Source organism: Silene latifolia, chromosome 1 (genome assembly GCF_048544455.1).
Source record: "Silene latifolia isolate original U9 population chromosome 1, ASM4854445v1, whole genome shotgun sequence".
Classification (NCBI taxonomy): Eukaryota; Viridiplantae; Streptophyta; class Magnoliopsida; order Caryophyllales; family Caryophyllaceae; genus Silene; species Silene latifolia.
In genome coordinates, this window is record NC_133526.1 from 116,375,397 (window position 1) to 116,395,364 (window position 19,968).

At 38.9% G+C, this 19,968-nt stretch overlaps 1 non-coding gene across 1 annotated transcript; it reads right to left on the reverse strand.

Moving 5' to 3' along the window:
• Positions 1-2,806: 2,806 nt before the first annotated feature.
• Positions 2,807-2,913, reverse strand: LOC141620761 (small nucleolar RNA R71). The gene has a single exon (XR_012532032.1). It is a non-coding gene; the product is annotated as a small nucleolar RNA R71 (small nucleolar RNA).
• Between the last annotated feature and the right edge of the window lie 17,055 nt (positions 2,914-19,968).

Consider the following 19,968-nt stretch of genomic DNA (forward strand, 5'->3'; position numbering starts at 1 on the left):
TCAAGCCCATCCCATATCTCCTTGGCCGTAGAACACGAAGAAAATCGATCAAACTCTGTAGAAGTCATTCCGTTTTGCAGGAGACTTATTGCTTTGGAGTTCTTTTCGGCCTTCTTGTAGTCGGCCTCGACATAGTCCTCTTCTTTCTTTTCATAGGTAGTGCCTTCCTCGGATCCTACAAGAATTTTGTGCGGTCCGTTTTGGATAATCCTCCAGCAGTCCCAATCGTGACCTTTCACATAGTGAGTCATCATGTTTTTCCACAATCCATAATTCTTCCCATCAAAGACGGGACATGATACGTGCCTAATGTATAGTCTTTTTAGCCTATTTCAGCACGTATTTCTATGCATATTTGTACTGTTTTTATGGTATTTTGCCCCGAATTGGCTACTTTGGTTCGTTTTATCTATTTTGTAGAAATGAGCGCAGAAGTAGTGGAACCGTACTCTTTTTCGTCCTTTTTGCATGCATTTAGAGGAGACGGTATTTTCCAGAGTGAGATACTGTGTTTGGAAGCATCGTGGCACGCAATACGAGGTACTTAGACGCCGACTTGAGCTGAAATGAAGATGAAGTACTCGATCGAGGAGTTTTACCACTCGATCGAGTGGTTTTCACGTCCTCTGATGGTCGATCGAGTGGTTTTTCACTCGATCCTTAAGCTGCAGGAAGAGCTGTTACTCGATCGAGTAACCTTCCAGTCGATCGAGCTGTTTTGGCTGAAGAATTGGTCGATCGAGTGGTTTTAATCCACTCGATCGAGTGGTTTTGATGGGTTTGGGCTTTAATTAGCCCGCGTGATGTTTTATTTCGCTAAATTCTTCTGCTTTGCTATTTAAGGACGCTTTACTAGGTTAATTAGGATCATCTTTCATATTATCAAACACTTTACTGTAAACTTTAGAACGCTGCTTTAGTCCTCTTTACTGTTACCTTATTTCGGGATTATTTTCACTCGGATTTCGTGTTCTTTACGCCGGATTCGCTTGGATTGTAACTCCTTTCTCCTTCTTAATAATAATTAATCATTTGGTTGCTTTAATTTCTCGTTTGTGTTATTACTTCTTTTGCCCTAATTTACTTTTATGCAATTTATTGTTTATTTTATAATGTTTATTGCTGGGAATTTAATTGCTGTTAGTTTAATTAGCGATATGAGTAGCTAAACCCCTTTCATGTTGGGATTAGGGGGTCTGCGGTAGAAATGTGACGATGTAGTGAATGAATTAGATGAATTAATTGTGAGACCCTGTCACCATAGCAATTTAACTGTATTTATTCGACCTAGTTGAGTGCACGCTTCTATGTCACCCTTTAATCTGGCTAAAATTAATCCTGGATCGAAAGATTGGACTAAATAGGCCTGCTATGAACAGTAGACTACCCTAATGAGGATGAAAGTTAAGTTAGTGGTATTTTAGGATAGAAAGTGGACCGAAAGGACCTTTCAACATCCGTCTCACATTAGTTCGTCTGAATCATTTACAGCTGAGTCACAGGACTACCGTAGTGAACCGAATTCCCGACATGTCCCTCTCCTCTTGATAGTTCAATCATATTTTATTGCCTTTACTGCTCTTTACTTTATTTCTCTTCCTTTCAAACTTCGTAGTTTAGAACCAAATTCAAACAACCCCCCAATTGTTACCGTAGGATTAGAATTAGACAACAGATAATAGCGTTATCTCCCTGTGGATTCGATACTCGACTGCCTCTGCTACATTTTAGTTGAGACCGTTAGGTTTTATCTTTGATAGGGTTGCGATAGCCGTGTCAAATTTTGGATCATTTACAGCTGAGTCACAGGACTACCGTAGTGAACTGAATTCCCGACATGTCCCTCTCCTCTTGATAGTTCAATCATATTTTATTGCCTTTACTGCTCTTTACTTTATTTCTCTTCCTTTCAAACTTCGTAGTTTAGAACCAAATTCAAACAACCCCCCAATTGTTACCGTAGGATTAGAATTAGACAACTGATAATAGCGTTACCTCCCTGTGGATTCGATACTCGACTACCTCTGCTACATTTTAGTTGAGACCGTTAGGTTTTATCTTTGATAGGGTTGCGATAGCCGTGTCAAATTTTGGCGCCGTTGCCGAGGAGGCAATTGTTTAATTTATTTGTTGCTTTATTTTAGTCCTTTTTCAGTCTAAGGGACATCCGTTCCTTAGACTATTCTTATATCCTGTTTGTAGTTTCCTCTTATGCGCAGGTCACAGGGCGGTGAATTATTGCCTTATAATCCTGAACTTGAGAAATCCTTGTGCGAGTTGAGGCGATCACAGAGGGTATTGCCGACAGAGGAAGAGCTGAGTACTCTGTCTAGTTATTACGAGAACGCTTTGTTTGAGGAGAATCCACCTTCATCTCCAGTTTCCAATTCATCAGTTGAGACAGTCACTTCTCCAGACTTTCTAGAAATGGTCAAGAAGCAACTATTGCCGATCACTCCGAGCCGACACCGCAAATCTCTATAAGGGGTTTGTATTACCAGGGGAGGCGAGAAAATTCGAGCCGAAGCCAGCTTATATCAATCTGTTGAGAAAAACCAATTTGGGGAGCCGCAAATGAAGATGCAAACTAAGCACATAGAGACTTTTATCGATTCATCGTCGCTCCATACCTCCACCTGCTGGCGTGACCCAGGATTAGATAAAAGAAACCATGTTTATTTTCTCACTCTGAGATGCTGCAAGGGAGTGGTACAGGGATTTGGACCGGGAAGCTCACGGTATAACTGACTGGAATTCACTGGCTTTAGCATTTTATAAGAAGTACTTTTCTGCATCGAAGACTATTGCCATTAGAGCTCAGATCACGAGCTTTAAACAAGGGCCTGATGAGAACTTTCATGAAGCATGGGCCCGTTTCAAGAAGCTGGTGCGAACCATTCCGCATCATGGGTTCGAGAAGTGGAGTCTATGCAATCAGTTCTACAATGGGCTGTACGACGATCAGAGAGCTATTTTGGATGTTTGCACGCAATGGCCGATTTACTGAGAACATGGGAGAGACTAAGGGGTGGAAGATCATTGATGATTTGGCCACCCATAAGGCTGAATATGGGAACTCCAGAGGCAATCAAAGAAGAGCTGCTGAATCTTCTTCTGTAGCTGCACTAGAAGCTCTTACTGCGAGGTTTCATAAATATGAGTTGGGAGGAGCTTCCAAAGGAGAGATGTATCAGGTGAATGCTGTGTCAGACGGTCCTTTCGCCTGTCGAAGATGTGGAGCTGAGGGGCATGTTTCAGAGAATTGTCCCAGTCCTTTTGAGCAATGTGCTGCCTTTCAACATTACAGGCAGACGAATACTTATTATGAGCCAAATGTCCATCCAAATTTGAGGTGGACAAGCCAAAATGTGCTCAATCGCACTGCTCCTCCGAACCAGCAGCAGCCGTATATTCCTCCACACAAGAATTAACAAGGCTTTCAGAAGCCTCCTTCTTTCAATCCTCCTAACCATGGTGCATCATCTTCCGGTGGGGTGAATGAAATAGGAGAGATAAAGTCTATGTTGCAATCCATTACAAAGCGATTTGCTGAGTGATCAATCAGTAAGGACGCGTCTATTAAGGCACTTGAAACTCAAGTTGCCCAATTGGCCGCGAATCACCCACAAGAAAGGTCATTTTATCGACTCAAAATGAGAAGAATCCACATGAGATGGTAAATCTGATAGAATTGAGAAGCGGTCTTTCTTATGAGGGACCTAAGTGTCGAAATCGACCTTAGGGAAGTCAGAATCGTGATGAACAGTGTTATGTTAAGAGAAAGGGGCTCACGACAAAGGAATTACTCGATCGACTGAAATCTGGTGTTCGATCGAGCAGAATTGAGGATGAAAGTCCTCGATCGAGTGGTTTTTCCACTCGATCGAGTGAACAGGAAGAACAGGTTGATCGATCGAGTAGTTTATCTACTCGATCGAGTGAAGCAGAAAGTGGAGTTGGTCGATCGAGTGAAAATTGTACTCGATCGACTGACATTGATAAAGGAACTGCTCGATCGAGTGAGCAAATGAGTCGATCGAGTAGTATTGATGACGGAAAGCTTATTCGAGAGCCTGCTAGTGCTCGTGTAAGCGATATATCACCGGAAAGACCTCGTTCGAGAGGTAAGAAGCGTCCAAAGGATACAGAACTTGCACCGGAAGATACATTGGAAGCGAGAAACAAGGGACTTGAGATACCTATCACGATTCCCTTCCCGAGGCGGATGAAAAATACTAAAGCTAATCAACAATTCGGCAAATTTGTCGAACTTTTGAAGAGCTTGGAAGTCACCGTGCCGTTCACTGAATTGCTGACTAAGGAACCCTCTTATTTAAAGTTTATGAAAGAAATTTTAGCGCGTAAGAGGACTATTAATGACAGTGAGACCGTAGCTTTGACTGAGGTAGGGTCAGCCCTATTTCAAAATAAGTTACCCCCTAAGCAATCAGACCCGGGTAGTTTTTCAATTCCGTGTCATATCGGTATGCATTTGATTGATAACGCGCTATGCGATTTAGGCGATAACGTAAGTGTCTTACCTTTGTCTCTGGCTAAGAGATTTGGTTTGACAAAGCTAAGTTGTACCAACATGACTGTCCAGATGGCCGACCGTAGTTTATCACGGCCACTAGGTGTAGTAGAAGACGTACCTCTTCAGATCGGGAAATTCTTTATTCCCGTAGATTTTGTTGTCTTGGACATCCCCGAAGATGCACACACCCCTATTATTTTAGGGAGACCATTTTTATCTACTGCCCATGCAGTAATAGACGTCGGGGGGAAGACTTTGACCTTTCAGGTAGGGGACGAGGAGCTGATTTTTCATCAGTCTAAGTTCCGGAGAGCTCCCATGCAAGCCCAGCCTTGCAATGCTCTCTCTTCTATTGATCCTAGTATTGACACTCCAAATGAAAATTTGGAGAATTGTGCTGCTATTGTTAACCCTCCGCCTCAGACTGAGAGCAAAAAGGAGGAAAGTTCGTCTGTTTTCCTTGATGTAGGTACAGATGAAAGCAAAGGGGAAGCTGTCAAAGGACATGGTGCAATCATTATCAATCAAACTGGAGATGTTGACGCTAAAGCTGGTGATAAAGGAGCAAGGACGAGGAAGGTTCACGCTTATGTGGATGTGAACTACTCCCCTCCTACCGTTTCAAGTGATTACTCATGCTCATGGAAGTTGAAGAGGACAGTCAATGTTGCTGAGGTGACGTCCTCCAGTCAGAAGCCCACCAAGGGGCTACTGAAATTTGATGGGAATTAAACGGGGAAATGCCCCGTGTAACACTTTGTAATAGATAATTTTTGAATTTCATTTGAATTTGTTTTATTGCGTTTTTAATTAGGACAATTAGTTTTAGACAGTTTTTAGCATAAACGTAAGACTATAGACTGGGCTTTTGCGTATTTGGTATTTTGGGAAATTTTTGGATGTGTTTTTTTGCAGGTTTGGGGAAGTTTCACGCAATTCAAGGAAGTAAAGACGAAATTCAAGAAGCTTACGCGAGAAAAGTCCTCGATCGAGTACTTTTTGTACTCGATCGAGTGAAAATCCGGTCGATCGAGCACCTTTTCCAGTCGATCGAGTAAAGCAAAAGGAGGGATTGGTCGATCGAGTAAAATTTTACTCGACCAAGCAGCTGGACCACAAAAGTGCTCGATCGAGTGGTTTAAAATCACTCGATCGAGTGAAATGAGCAGTGTACAGGGAGTTTTCGCCTTAAACTCTTATGTTTTTGTTCTAACTTTCATTTCATCCTAATTTCCGTCTAGCAAAACCCTAATTGCGATTTAAACTCCCCCAAATCCCCATTTTCTTGCCCAAATCACCAAATCCGCCTCCTACATTTCATTGTTTGCATATTAATCTTCAAAAGCCCCTTACATTCACCCTTATTTGTGTTCATTTTCGCGGTTTTAAAAGGGTTTTCGGGTTTGCGGGTTTTTCGACTGAAATCCGCCATTGTTGCTTGTTTATTTGAGGATTATTTGCATTTGTAGGATCAATCTCATCAAGTAAGCATTTCCTTCACCTTCTTTGGTTTTTGATTTCGATTAATTGGAATTTTATGAGGAAAAATCGATTTAGGGTTTGAATATCCATGTTTAGTCGAATTCTTTTCGACTTGTTTGTGTTTATTACCCTTGCTTAGCTTACTTGATGATCATATCTCCCCTTCCTCGCTGTTTATCACATGCTTAACTCGAATTCCACATGATTTTTGTGATATGGGTTCAAGACAGTCGAATTTTTCGACTGTCACTTTGGTTTTTGTTGCTGTAATTTGTCTAGCTAGCATCTCTGTTGCGATAATGCTGCTGATTGTTGACTAATATCGTACCCCTGTCGATGCTTAGACATGTTTACTCTGAACCCTTGCACAAAATATGCGATTAGGGCTGTTTAAGTCGAAAATTTTGACTTTCAGACGGTTTATATGCTGCCATGGTTTATTTCACTTCAGTTGTTGCTTACATGCCGCTGTTATTAACTGCTTTTCCCGTCCCCTATCGCCATTACATGCTGTAATTCGAAAGTTTGAGGAATTTTTGGGATTTCTTTCGCTGTAAAGTCGAAATTTTCGACTGGTAGGGGAGTGTTTATGGTTTCACATGCTGATTTTCTGTTGTCTTAGCCTCTGTTAACCATTGTTTTCCTCTCATATCCCTTACCCTATGTTTGAAGGATGGATTCTAGTTCTTTACCTTCTACTAGTTCGTCCTCCAGCTCATCTTTGAGTGAGTCAGTGGCCCCTGCTGTTGCCACTGCCTCCGCCCTAGTCACCACTGCAGCCCCAGTTTTCCTTGTTTCAGCTGCAGGGACGGTCTTTGCTCCGGCTAGCTAGCTCACCGAAGCCCGATTCAGCTGCCACTTCCACTACAATCACCACCACAACTAGCACCGCTGCTAGTTCCTCTTCGATGGTGACCACAAAGCAGCCACTACGTGTACACCACCTCCACTTCGCACTGTGGGCGGACTCACTGCGGTTGCGACGCCTTCGTGTCGCCCAGTTCGTTACACCGTCCGAGAGCGAGCTGCTGCCTTGCGTTCTAGAGACTGAGGCCGGGGTCGTAGACAGTCTCGAGCTACGCCAGCTCTTGTTGCCTCTACTCCCGCCCCTAGCACTTCCACAGCTGATGCTTCTGCTTCTAATTCAGCTGCCGCTCCGTCTACTTCTGAAATAGTTACAGTCCGAGGGGACACTTCCCTCGACTCCCACCCAGACTACCCACAGGTATTATTCGTCAACGCTGTCCATCGTACGAAATTCTTTAGCTTGGTCAAGTGTGTACATGTGCCTTCCCGATTTTTGGATAAATCGGCATTAGAGAAACTCGGTATTTACGAGTCAGTCTGTACTTTACTACGGGGCACGGGGATGCCTAGCCTCATTAACATGAGGGGCCGTACCTTCTTAGAGCTGAGCCTTGAGTTTCTCAGCTCTTTTACCTTCTCCTCAGGGGCATACGATACTGACCCCGACTGTTTGTCAGTCTCCTTCCGGTTGTTTAACCGGACTTTTCCGATGCCTCTAGCGGAGTTTGGTAGGTTACTTGACCTTACCTCCTCGGGTGTGACATCAGACTCGAGGAAAGTTTACCGTCAGGTTTGGCGGTACCTGGCCCAGACCCGTTTCCAGGAGCGTAAGCTCCACCAGGTCCACCATCCCCTTGTTCGTTGTTTTCTTAGACTGATGGGGAGCTCTATTTTCGGCCGAAAGGAGCCGAACAACACTACCAACACCGAGCTCTCCATCCTGGGCGGTTATCTGAACGTCGACTGTGAAGGTCCTTTTACCTTCAACATTGCCTACCTCACCGCCCAGTACCTCCACGACCAGGGGAAGAAGGAGGCGGGAACCATTGCCTGCGGTGGCATAGCCACCATTCTTACCCATCGCCTTTTCCCCACTTGGCCTCGTGACCTGCAGTACCTCGAGGGAGAGAGGTCACTGAGTCTGGCCGCCGTGCTCGCTCATCATTGGCTTACCCCAGACTACCAGACTTGGAAGATTGACGGCTTCTTGTCTGTTGACTTACCTTCCGACAGTCTCCCCCGTCTTGAGCCCTTACCTACTGCGGTAAAAGGCCACCGTCTGCCTGCCTTGCCTCTGCTTTACCTTCCACTCCAGCCTCGACCACCTCCTGATGCACCCGCCGCCAAGAAGCGGCGAGTTGAGACTGGAGAGGGATCCGCACCTTCAGGGAGTACCCAGCCTTCCACGGCTACTCCCGATCCGACCCCTACTCCCACTACTACTACCACTCCTACTCCTACTCCTGCTTCACCTCCCACTGACCAGACACAGACTGAGCCGGTCTTCCCGGCTACTTTTAGACTACCTCCTCCCTTTGTAGCGCCCGCGGTCCAGGACCAAGGGGGCGCAGTTTACGGTTTGCTGATTGAGCTTGCAGAGCATCAGGCTCGTATGGAGAGGGACTTAGCTTTGACCCTACACCCTCTGTACGAGTACCACTTGCGGCGACACAGACCGATCCCGGAGGGTTGGCCACACCCTTCCTTCTTCCTGTACCCAGCTGAGGGGTACCCGGTTACTGACGAGGAGGAGGACGAGGACCCAGAGGTGGCGGTGGAGAGAGCTCGCGCTGAGGAGCGGAGGAGGAGAGAGGAGGAGAGAGACCCGGAGTACAAGGTGGATGGAGACGACGACGACGACGACGAGTAGCTACTGGTCTACTCACTTCCCCAGTTTTCTGGCTGGTTTGGGGAAGTTCGTATTTTGTACGTATTTCTTACTCTTTTATTTTGTCTCCTTTATTTATTGCTTTTATTTTATTTATAGGTTGTATATTCCCATTCCCCCATATTTCTGCTGGTGTATGCTGGAGGACAACGAGGGTGTTGTCCGTTTTGGTTTGGGGAGGGTATTGCATCCTTTTGAGTCTGCATCTGCATTTTGTTTTGCATCCACGTTTATTTTTTTTCAGCCTTGCATTGTTTATTTCTTTGAAAAATCCAAAAAAAAATTGAAGAATTTCAAAAATTCGAAAAATATTCACGTTTATTTCTGCATATAGGTTGAGTCGGAACGGTAGATTCCCATGATGACAATGCACTATAACTGGTCTTTTTGCTTGAGCCTTGCACTTTTATTGATAGTTATTAGCTTTGTCATACGCATAGTCTACGAATTTCTGTTCAAATATAGCTGACTGTTTAGACTTCACCGATAAATTGGCAAACTACTTCAAAATTCTGAGTTTTAGAGCCATAACTGGTGACATTCATGACCAGTTCATTAGGAATTGAGAGTAGTACTCCTTGCATAGCATGTTCGTCTTTTTTGCACATTTATGACATTCAATTTCTCGTCAAATGCACATATTCGGGTTTGTGGTTGGTGTCACATGCAGGGAGGTGTTTGCAAATTCCCTTTCCTTATACTTTTCACCCATTTAGCTCCAAATTAGCCAAAACTTGCCTTTTTGACCCATTAGCTACATTCCAAATTAAGCCTGCCTAGTCAAGCTAGTTTAGTATGTTCTTTTGTGGTATGAGTTTTCGTCTGCAGTTTGGCCGTATCCCTTTTGTATGGAGTTGTTGGAAAGTTGAGGAGAAGGAGAAAGAAAGAAAAAGTATTGAAAAAAAAAAGAGAAAACGTGAAAGAAGAAAAAAAATGAAAAAGAAAAGAAGGCTGGAACGTGTAAGAAAGAAAGAAAAGAAAAAGAGAATGTGAAAATGGAGGAAACAGACGTACTCCTCTTGTCTGAGTTGAGAAGATGTTCGAAGATGTACAATCGAAAAAGGTTGATTTGTTTCAGTTAGTTATTTCAGACGGTGTTTAAAAAGGGAAGTTTGTGACCGTCTGACTCCTCCGTTCTATCCCATATTTTTTTGAGGAGATTGTGTTTTGAGTCTAGTGAGTTTTGTGCCGAATGAAGGGCACCTGTACTTAGTCTTTTAGTCAGTTGAGATTCGGATGGTTTCATTATGGTCCTGTTAGGAACTAGCTTGACGCTTTTACCTCCACATTTCCATAACATGTTTTTGCCTTTTCTCACCCGAACCTCACTATTCCCATATTATTTGCAAACCCTCGGCTGTGACGAACATTATCGGTTGGAGTGTGTGCATTAGTACTTGAATTATCTTTCATTTTTGTTGTATGCATGCTATGTAGGTCGCAGTTAGGTGAGTGACTGTCTTTTCTTCTCTCTTTTACATATAATTTTCACCCTTTGCTTCATGAGAGAAGAGTGACCACGAGAGAGTCCGATTTTGTTGGTCTTGCAAGGTCGATAGGTCGGCTATATTTCTGAATAGCTTATAATTCGTTTGCGTATTGACTGCTTAGCTTTAACTGTTAGTTTTTGTTGCATTAAAATGGTTCAAGTAGACAAGTTAAGCTAGCTCTGAGTTATCATTTCCGTTCCATTAGTGTAGTTTTGAGTTTACTCGAGGGCGAGTAAAGGTTTGGTTTGGGGAGATTTGATACGTGCCTAATGTATAGTCTTTTTAGCCTATTTCAGCACGTATTTCTATGCATATTTGTACTGTTTATATGGTATTTTTCCCCGAATTGGCTACTTTGGTTCGTTTTATCTATTTTGTAGAAATGAGCGCAGAAGTAGTGGAACCGTACTCTTTTTCGTCCTTTTTGCATGCATTTAGAGGAGACGGGATTTTCCAGAGTGAGATACTGTGTTTGGAAGCATCGTGGCACGCAATACGAGGCACTTAGACGCCGACTTGAGCTGAAATGAAGATGAAGTACTCGATCTAGGAGTTTTACCACTCGATCGAGTGGTTTTCACGTCCTCTGATGGTCGATCGAGTGGTTTTTCACTCGATCCTTAAGCTGCAGGAAGAGCTGTTACTCGATCGAGTAACCTTCCAGTCGATCGAGCTGTTTTGGCTGAAGAATTGGTCGATCGAGTGGTTTTAATCCACTCGATCGAGTGGTTTTGATGGGTTTGGGCTTTAATTAGCCCGCGTGTTGTTTTATTTCGCTAAATTCTTCTGCTTTGCTATTTAAGCACGCTTTACTAGGTTAATTAGGATCATCTTTCATATTATCAAACACTTTACTGTAAACTTTAGAACGCTGCTTTATTCCTCTTTACTGTTACCTTATTTCGGGATTATTTTCACTCGGATTTCGTGTTCTTTACGCCGGATTCGCTTGGATTGTAATTCCTTTCTCCTTCTTAATAATAATTAATCATTTGGTTGCTTTAATTTCTCGTTTGTGTTATTACTTCTTTTGCCCTAATTTACTTTTATGCAATTTATTGTTTATTTTATAATGTTTATTCTTTGGGAATTTAATTGTTTGTTAGTTTAATTAGCGATATGAGTAGCTAAACCCCTTTCATGTTGGGATTAGGGGTCTGGTAGAAATGTGACGATGTAGTGAATGAATTAGATGAATTAATTGTGAGACCCTGTCACCATAGCAATTTAACTGTATTTATTCGACCTAGTTGAGTGCACGCTTCTATGTCACCCTTTAATCTGGCTAAAATTAATCCTGGATCGAAAGATTGGACTAAATAGTCCTGCTATGAACAGTAGACTACCCTAATGAGGATGAAAGTTAAGTTAGTGGTATTTTAGGATAGAAAGTGGACCGAAAGGACCTTTCAACATCCGTCTCACATTAGTTCGTCTCAATCATTTACAAACAGTCACAGGACTACCGTAGTGAACCGAATTCCCGACATGTCCCTCTCCTCTTGATAGTTCAATCATATTTTATTGCCTTTACTGCTCTTTACTTTATTTCTCTTCCTTTCAAACTTCTTAGTTTAGAACCAAATTCAAACAACCCCCCAATTGTTACCGTAGGATTAGAATTAGACAACAGATAATAGCGTTACCTCCCTGTGGATTCGATACTCGACTGCCTCTGCTACATTTTAGTTGAGACCGTTAGGTTTTATCTTTGATAGGGTTGCGATAGCCGTGTCAGGACACTTGAGATATTTGGAATCCATTTATCACGTGATAGGCAGCGGAATATAAAACGATAAGATAAATAAAAACAAGATAGATCAGCCTCTTTGCGGTTAGGCAATCAAGAGCACGAGGCTCTGATACTAATTGAAGAGTCTATCGATCCAAAATACTCAAGAGAGGGGGTGAATTGAGGATTTAAAACTTTTAAACGCTTTTTCGATTATGTGTATATAATTGATTATTTACTTTAACTAATCAACTAATGAACGATTAAAACAAAGTAAACGAAAGAATGAAAGAGAGGAGACACACGGTTTTTGAAGTGGTTCAGTTTCACAAATCGAAACCTACGTCCACTATTCTCGATTAATAAATTTAGTACCTTTCTACGGATTACAAATTTACTAACCCAACTCGTACAACTAAATCTAGCTGTAACTCAATGAGTACCGTTAAATACTCGAGTGACTAACTTACGCTAATAAGAAAGCACTAATGATTCTACTAAAAGTTCACGTTAATGAACGCGTAAGAAATCAAATAAGCACTATTATCTTATAACGATAACAATAAGAACGAATGCACAAGTTTATAAATCACACGACCTTTTTCGAAAAATATCAAAACGGTTTTTTGCTCTAAAACACGGTTTTTGCTTTTTGAAAATATATGAAAGTTATGCTCAAAGGTCTTAACTTTTAATGATGTAAAGTATGGAGTATTTATAGTAAAAGAGGAGCAAGGGTTTCGGTTTTGCCAAAAACCCTAAGTGCCGTGGAAGTCTTGTAAAGCAAGAAAGAATTAGGTTAAATCTTTTCTTAATTCTTTTCCAAGACTTGCCTTAATAAATAATATTTTCCTATCTTAACAACTCATAAATACCTTGTAGATTAGGAAAGATAATATAAGGAGATAAAGAAATCTCTAACAAATATTATCCTAATACCTTAACCCTTATCCAAGCAAAGACTTATTGTGCAAGAAAGAAATTACTATTCACGTTTTACTATTCACAGCACTATTCACGGCACTGTTCACGCGGCACTATTCATCCCTAATATTTTTATAAGATAGAAAGGAATAAATCAAATAATAAAGAGATAACAAATCTCTAACCAAATATTATTTTAAAGATTTACTCAATCTTTTCCTTCTATCTTTACAAAAATAATATCTTATAAGTTAGGAAAGAATAAACCAAAATAATATAAAAGAGATATTAAATCTCTAATCAAATATTATAAAGATTTACATAAAACCCTAACTTGTACAAAGAGTAACCGTGTATGAGAAAGAAACGACTCATAAGCCCATTCCTCTTTCACGAAAACCCTAGGTAAGATAAATTAGGTTTAGGGTATTATAGAGTATGTAGAAACTAGAAACCCTAATTAGCAAGATGCCTCAACTCATAAGTTGATTCAATCATAATTACTAATTATAAGCTCATAGTAGAACCATACTCAATATTAAAATAAGCTCCCTTGTAAAATAAATACTTTTACTAAAACATTTAAAACGGTTTTCCAAAAACAATTTAAAAACTATTTTGTCGTGTGTTTTATAAACTTCACATCTCAATGTTATAGTAGAAGAGCTATAACAATGAGCTCTTATATAAGTAATGTGGTTAAGTTTGGTGATTTATGAAGTTATTTTGCTATTTTTAATGATTTTTGGTAGAAAACCGAGTCAAAATGCCGTATTTTAGTTAAAAATTGACTAAAAATAGTTAAAAGTTGATTCGGGCCATGGAATTTTTATGGTATTTCATGCATGTTTTCTACTGATTGTATGAAAAAGGTTGAAGGTTGGTTTAAATTTTTGCATGTTTATTGATTTTATGAGATAAAAGTCAATAAAAGTGAAATAAATTAATCATAATTTCTAAAAATTTGATTCTGCCCTTGATAAATTTATGTACATTTAAAAATATTATTTAAATGTTAAAAGTGAATTTTAAAATGTGTTTTCACCTTGTTTTGATGTTTATTGGTTTTAGCGGTTAAAAACCGATAAATATCGATCTTTTTTTTCATAAATTTTATCCGGATTTTTGGGGAAATTTTTCTGATATTTTGGTGTTCTTGGGAGTATTCCAGAATACTCAAAATTTTTGTTTCAATTTTTTGGGTAAGTTTTCAATTATTTTGGATTTTTACTTAAAAATTATGATTTTACCGATTAAATTAGCAAAATATCACCAAATCAAACTAATTATTCATCATAAAATTAGTGAGGACTAATTTTGAGGTCCAAAACAGTTTGGACAATTAGTTTGGACTTAAATGAGATTTAAGAGTTGATTATTGATTTTTACATGTTAAAAATCGATTAAATTCACAAAAACCGAGATGGATACCAACGATTGATAGATAGGGCGATTTTAGCATCATTTTACAGAATTTTAAGCATATTTATTTAAGTTGAATGAATGATTGTCATTTATTTAAAGTATTTATCTTGTTGTACCTAGTATGGCCTAGTTTATTTTAATCGTTATTACCCGAAATGAATGGGAATATCGATTTATTTGTAATTAAATACGATCTCGTATCGTCGGTTTGTAATTAATTAATAGTTTTATTTACTTTATTAATTAATGTATAATAGGAATAGCTATGTAATTCAATTGTAATAGTTATTCTTACCGGCGTTTTCAAAAGACGGATTACATCGAGACGGAGTCTATTTTTGGAAGGTGTTCCAAATCCCACAAGAAGGAGCCACTTTTGGAATGAAGAGGCAAGGGACCAAGGAGTTGGTTTCCGATATGTAATAGACTAGTTTTTTATTAACTTGGTGGCCATACTAGGATTTATTCATATGCTTACTAGTTTGCTTGTTTTTATTTTCGCGCATGCCAAAATCGCCATTCACATGCATTTTATCTTTGCGATTGTCAATTCACGTCGTTTACATTCACCGACTTAGTTCACTTATAGGGAATTTATAACTAAATTGACAAGATCTCTCACATAACTAAAATTGAGATTAGCCTTACCAATTAGTAACACCTATGAATCTCTTGTTCATTAGAGCCACGCTCGCCCAAGCGGGGTGTTCTCTTTATACCTTGAATAAGTAGGGTGGTAAGCGGTTATCACACGCCAAAATTGGTTGGACTCAACGGGATATAAGACGGTCTTGTGTTCCGGGGCTAGTAGATGGATTTAAGGAAATTCGTCGACCAAGAGTTCTAGAGGTAGAATTAGTCAACGTGACTTACCGAATTTACACAATTATGGGATGTTTCGCCCAAGCGATGCTCATTTTTGTTTAATATTTGGGTCTTGGAATCATTTATATAATTTAGTGAGAGATCATTATATAAATATTAAAACTTGTTGAACATGTTTTCACAAGTATTTTTTAAAACATTGAATGTTAATTTTTCCTATTTTTCGTTCTTTTTCATTAATGTATATTTTATGACATCGCGCACTTCATCCTCCTTTCATCCTATATTGATTATTATACTCGTTTCGTTCTTTCATAGGAAGCGGTTTGTTTGAAGGAATTCGGTAGCAATGATTGGTAACATGATTTACTAATTCACCTACATAAGCTTACAACAATTATTGCGATTATTATACAACTTAATTAACGTCCATACATATTAAAAAGGGGTTTCATGTTGCAAACTCATATTACGAGTTTAAAAGGAAATCACATTTTATCAAGAGAGTCTTGATTTCGGAAGTGACACCTCCGTCATGATGATGACATATTAGTTTTAATTACTCAAGTGTAATTCAAAAGTTTGCGAAAAGAGTTTTCAAAAACACTTATAATACTCCAATATGATACCGTCAAATGGCTCACTTCGAGAAAGGCCAAATCGATTGTTTATGCGCTAAAGAGTTTAGGCATATGATAACAATTGAACGGTTAGGTAGTCCAATTTCGCAAGAAGTTGAGATTTTGCCACATGTTAACACTCACTTTAAAGTAATTCACTTTTACTAAGTGTATAAAATATCATGAATAACATGAAGAGAGGTCTTCATGAGATTCATTTTTGCTTGATTGAAGCAAAGAGGAATGTGAAAGTGAATGGGAGTTAATAAGAATCAGCCCTAGATGTATGCGATAGAACAAAAGTTGAAAGAGACATCTACTCAATGGATAGGCTAGTTCCACTATCTTGGTATGAGATACCAAGTACGGGTCATTTCTTTGTAAAGAAGTTTACATGAATTGACAAAACGTAAGACGTCTAGCATAGGACATTTTTGTATCGAAATGGTGCTAGAGTAGAAATGATTTCGATAGGGACAAATGTACCTAAATTTGGTTTTAAAAGAATGTAATCATCTATGTTTATACATAGAAGGCATCACTCATGTGATTTAAAACAAAAGGTTGTACCTACTCCTATGATAACTTGGTGGTTGGTTTAGACCACTCAAGTTAGAGGAATTTTACATTCTTCACGAAAACTAAATATTATACTATCTTGTAGATTTTAATGTCTCTAATTCGGTGAACCCAAATTGATCAAACCTCAAGTAAATTCGTTTAAACGAATAAACGATAAGCACATCGAACAACCATTTGATTGAGAATCTTATGGTGTGTGTGCATAAATTATGTTTTTCTTTTGCAGAAAAGAAACACAATAGTGAGGTGATTGACCATATACATACGGATGCTTAAGGCCGATAGTTGGTTATATATATATATACTTCGTTACTTTTACCGTAATGTTAAGTAGATATGAAAACCTCATATCTATTTAATAAGACATAAAAGTGATCTTTGAAATGTGGAATATTTTCAAAATGAAGTAGTAAACCAAAAGCACGTCAAGATTAAGATGTTGATCGGAAGTTTCAAAGTAATGACTTTGAAGATCAAATGGGTAATATCAAGTAATGACCTTGATAATCACTAAGAAGATTGTGAACCAGTTCACATAATACCTTCTCCTTGGGACACCATAGAGTATGGTGTAGTCAAGTATATAAACCGAACTTTATGATATATAGTTTGAGGTTTTTCGCAATTTTTGTAAGCTATTTTCTCACTAAAAGTTTAAAACCCGACTATAATAGCCTAAATAACTCCATATGAGATATGGATAGGGAGAGTCCCTAACTTGTCTTTTTATACATTTGGGATCATAAATGTTTATGTTCAGAACCAATTTGTGTATTTGTGAGGGTTATCCAAAATTGAAACCACTTGGTTTTTACTCCTCCAAAACGAGAACAAAGAGTTTATGGCTCATAATACTGTCTTTCCAGAAAGATTTTCATTTTCTGGAAGACAGAGTGGGAGAAATTTTGAACTTACGGAAGTCCAAGACCCACAAACTGAGTATAATGCAAGAAGACGTTCTTTATTGTGTCTCAGTGGTTATAAGGAGATAATTTTGCGATAATATTGCGTTACTTTTCAAAAGTGACGAATCTTAAACCCTCATCAAAGGCTTTTCTATAGTATGAACTCTATGTGATGGCGTGTCACCATGCAATTCGAATTGATCTCCTTGCACACGATGCGATAAGGAAGGAAACACGAGATGTTTTCGAGAATTGATATAAGGTGAATACTTTGGTTGGTTACCTTGATCTTGTCGTAAAGGTTACATAAGATGTTTAAAATTTGGGCTTGTTATAGAGAGTTTATGACAACCCAAATGCCTTTATCAATTCGTATGGTCTTAGCAATATAGCCTCTTATGAGGATGAGTTTAGGCAAAAGGATAACGAAACTTTCTCCTTGAATGTATCTTATGAAGGGAGAAGTTTTTGTTGATGTTGTCAATGCTAAGAAGCCTAGCATGCTTGGAAGATCCCTTTTATGATCTATATACGTCAAAGAGTTGGAACTTTGGGTTCAATCATGTAGTCTATCAAAACGGTATTACTCGAGTGTCGAGATAACATGATGATACTGTAGGAAATATCGGTATACTTCCCTTAAAATTAAGGATTATAACGAAATTATAATCTATGAAAACTAGTCATAAATGAATTGCATAAACAAAATAGAATAGGGATGAAAAATCAACCTTCGGTCCTAGCAAAATCGGCCTAAGAACAATATCGCAATGATATTCGGCTAATCGTTGCACCCAAGATGATATGAGATATGCCTTTGTTCTTGCTAGAATAGATCCCCAAATTCTCTTAATTAATTTAGGGTTTTGTGTTTTTGTTTTGATGAGAGTGTGCTAGGTTAAAAATTAGGTTAAAAATGATCTACCTATATCCCTTTAAACCGTGTATTAGGAGTGATTAGGGTAGATATTTCTTTCCTCATTTTCGGCCCATCCAACCGAAATAATAAGGAGGATTATCTCCTTATTTTCGGTTTTTCCTCAAATGTATAAAATGTGTATAATTATAAATCGTCATTTATTTTATTCCGTATTAATAAGTCTACACACAACAGCTTGCAGTCGACTTATTAATACCGGTCTGTAATTATTTATAATGACAATCTCATATAATATATACTTTAACTATAAATATCACATATTTATAATTAGCTAATTAAATATAACTGGTTACGTTTAATTAAGAATTAGCATCTTAATTCGTTCAAGCTAACATTATATATATTAATTAAATATAACATATTATATTCAATTTACGAATTGACAGTTAATTCGTCTCAGCTAATATTATTTAATTAGATTAAATAATCGTCTCATCAACACATTGACTAACTGTTTAGTCAAATACATGGACTAACCTTTTAGTCATATAAGGCATCAATGTGATTACATATCCATAATCACATCTCTCAAACACATCCTTTAGGTGTGACGTTTAGGGACCAGTTGATCACCGCCATCAGTATGATAATAAAGTCAAACTTTCTAGCAAGTCAACCGTTATTAGGTAATCGTTAATCAACTGATAAAATACAAAGTATACCCTTGTGAACCCATAAGAGATTTATAAATGTTATCACACTAATTGTGGAGGACACAAGCTCCAACAAACTCCCACTTGTCCTCACAAGTGTATGTACGATAACCGATTCTCATATCCTAAAATTTCTCCCACTCAATGTATTTTACAAGTGATCAATATCAAGAGTGGTTTCCCCGACTAGAGAGTAACTTAACTGATAAACGAATCATCATTCGAGCATGGCCATGCATTTCAGTTACAACTCCTCGAGTGGCCCTGAGAAAAAAAAACTAAACCTGATAAAGGTTGGATATTTTCTTCAACTCGAATCCTGCAGATATAAGCACAGCATGAAATGACCCAGAAAAAATCTGCTTAGCCTCCTGTTACGGCAGACCATGAGAAAGAAACCAAAGTCACCCAAAAACTGCCTTAATCTCAAGAGACAGTCGATAGTCAAAAGAATCGACTCTAGGAACACAATGGACGTCCAATCCACGACCTGGCACCGAATGTTTTTAAACATTTAGGACTCCATTACGTTGTCACAAAAATTGTCCTACGAGGTATTGTTATAACTCGTATCTGTGATCGATCAGCCAACTGTTTGACTTATGGCTCGTTGAACCCACCATCAATCGACTGCACAATATAATAGCCAGAGTTATCAGCTCATGTAGGCGATTACAGACCAAAACAAATATAATGTAATTCAGTTCACTTTGTGGCGTTCAATGTTGTCAGTACAATCCACATGAAAAACAAAATATTATAAAAACGATGAAGTTATTAAATAGTATATGAAAAAGATAATGTATCGAATTCATAATCAACTAGTACAACTCAGGAACACGTTTAATTCCCATGGAAATAACGTGCCCTACATGCTTATCATAATTCAACGGTTTAGTGAGAGGGTCCGCGATGTTGTCATCCGAAGCTATCTTGTCAATCACTATCTCCTCTTGCTCCACATAATCACGAATTAGGTGAGTCTTCCGATGTACATGTCTAGACTTGTTGCTAGACTTAGGCTCCTTAGCCTGGAAGATGGCACCTCTATTGTCACAATAGATGGTGATCGGGTCATTCGAACTAGGAACTGTGGATAGTCCTTGTAAGAATTGACGCATCCATATAGCTTCCTTTGCTGCTTCCGAAGCGGTATAGTAC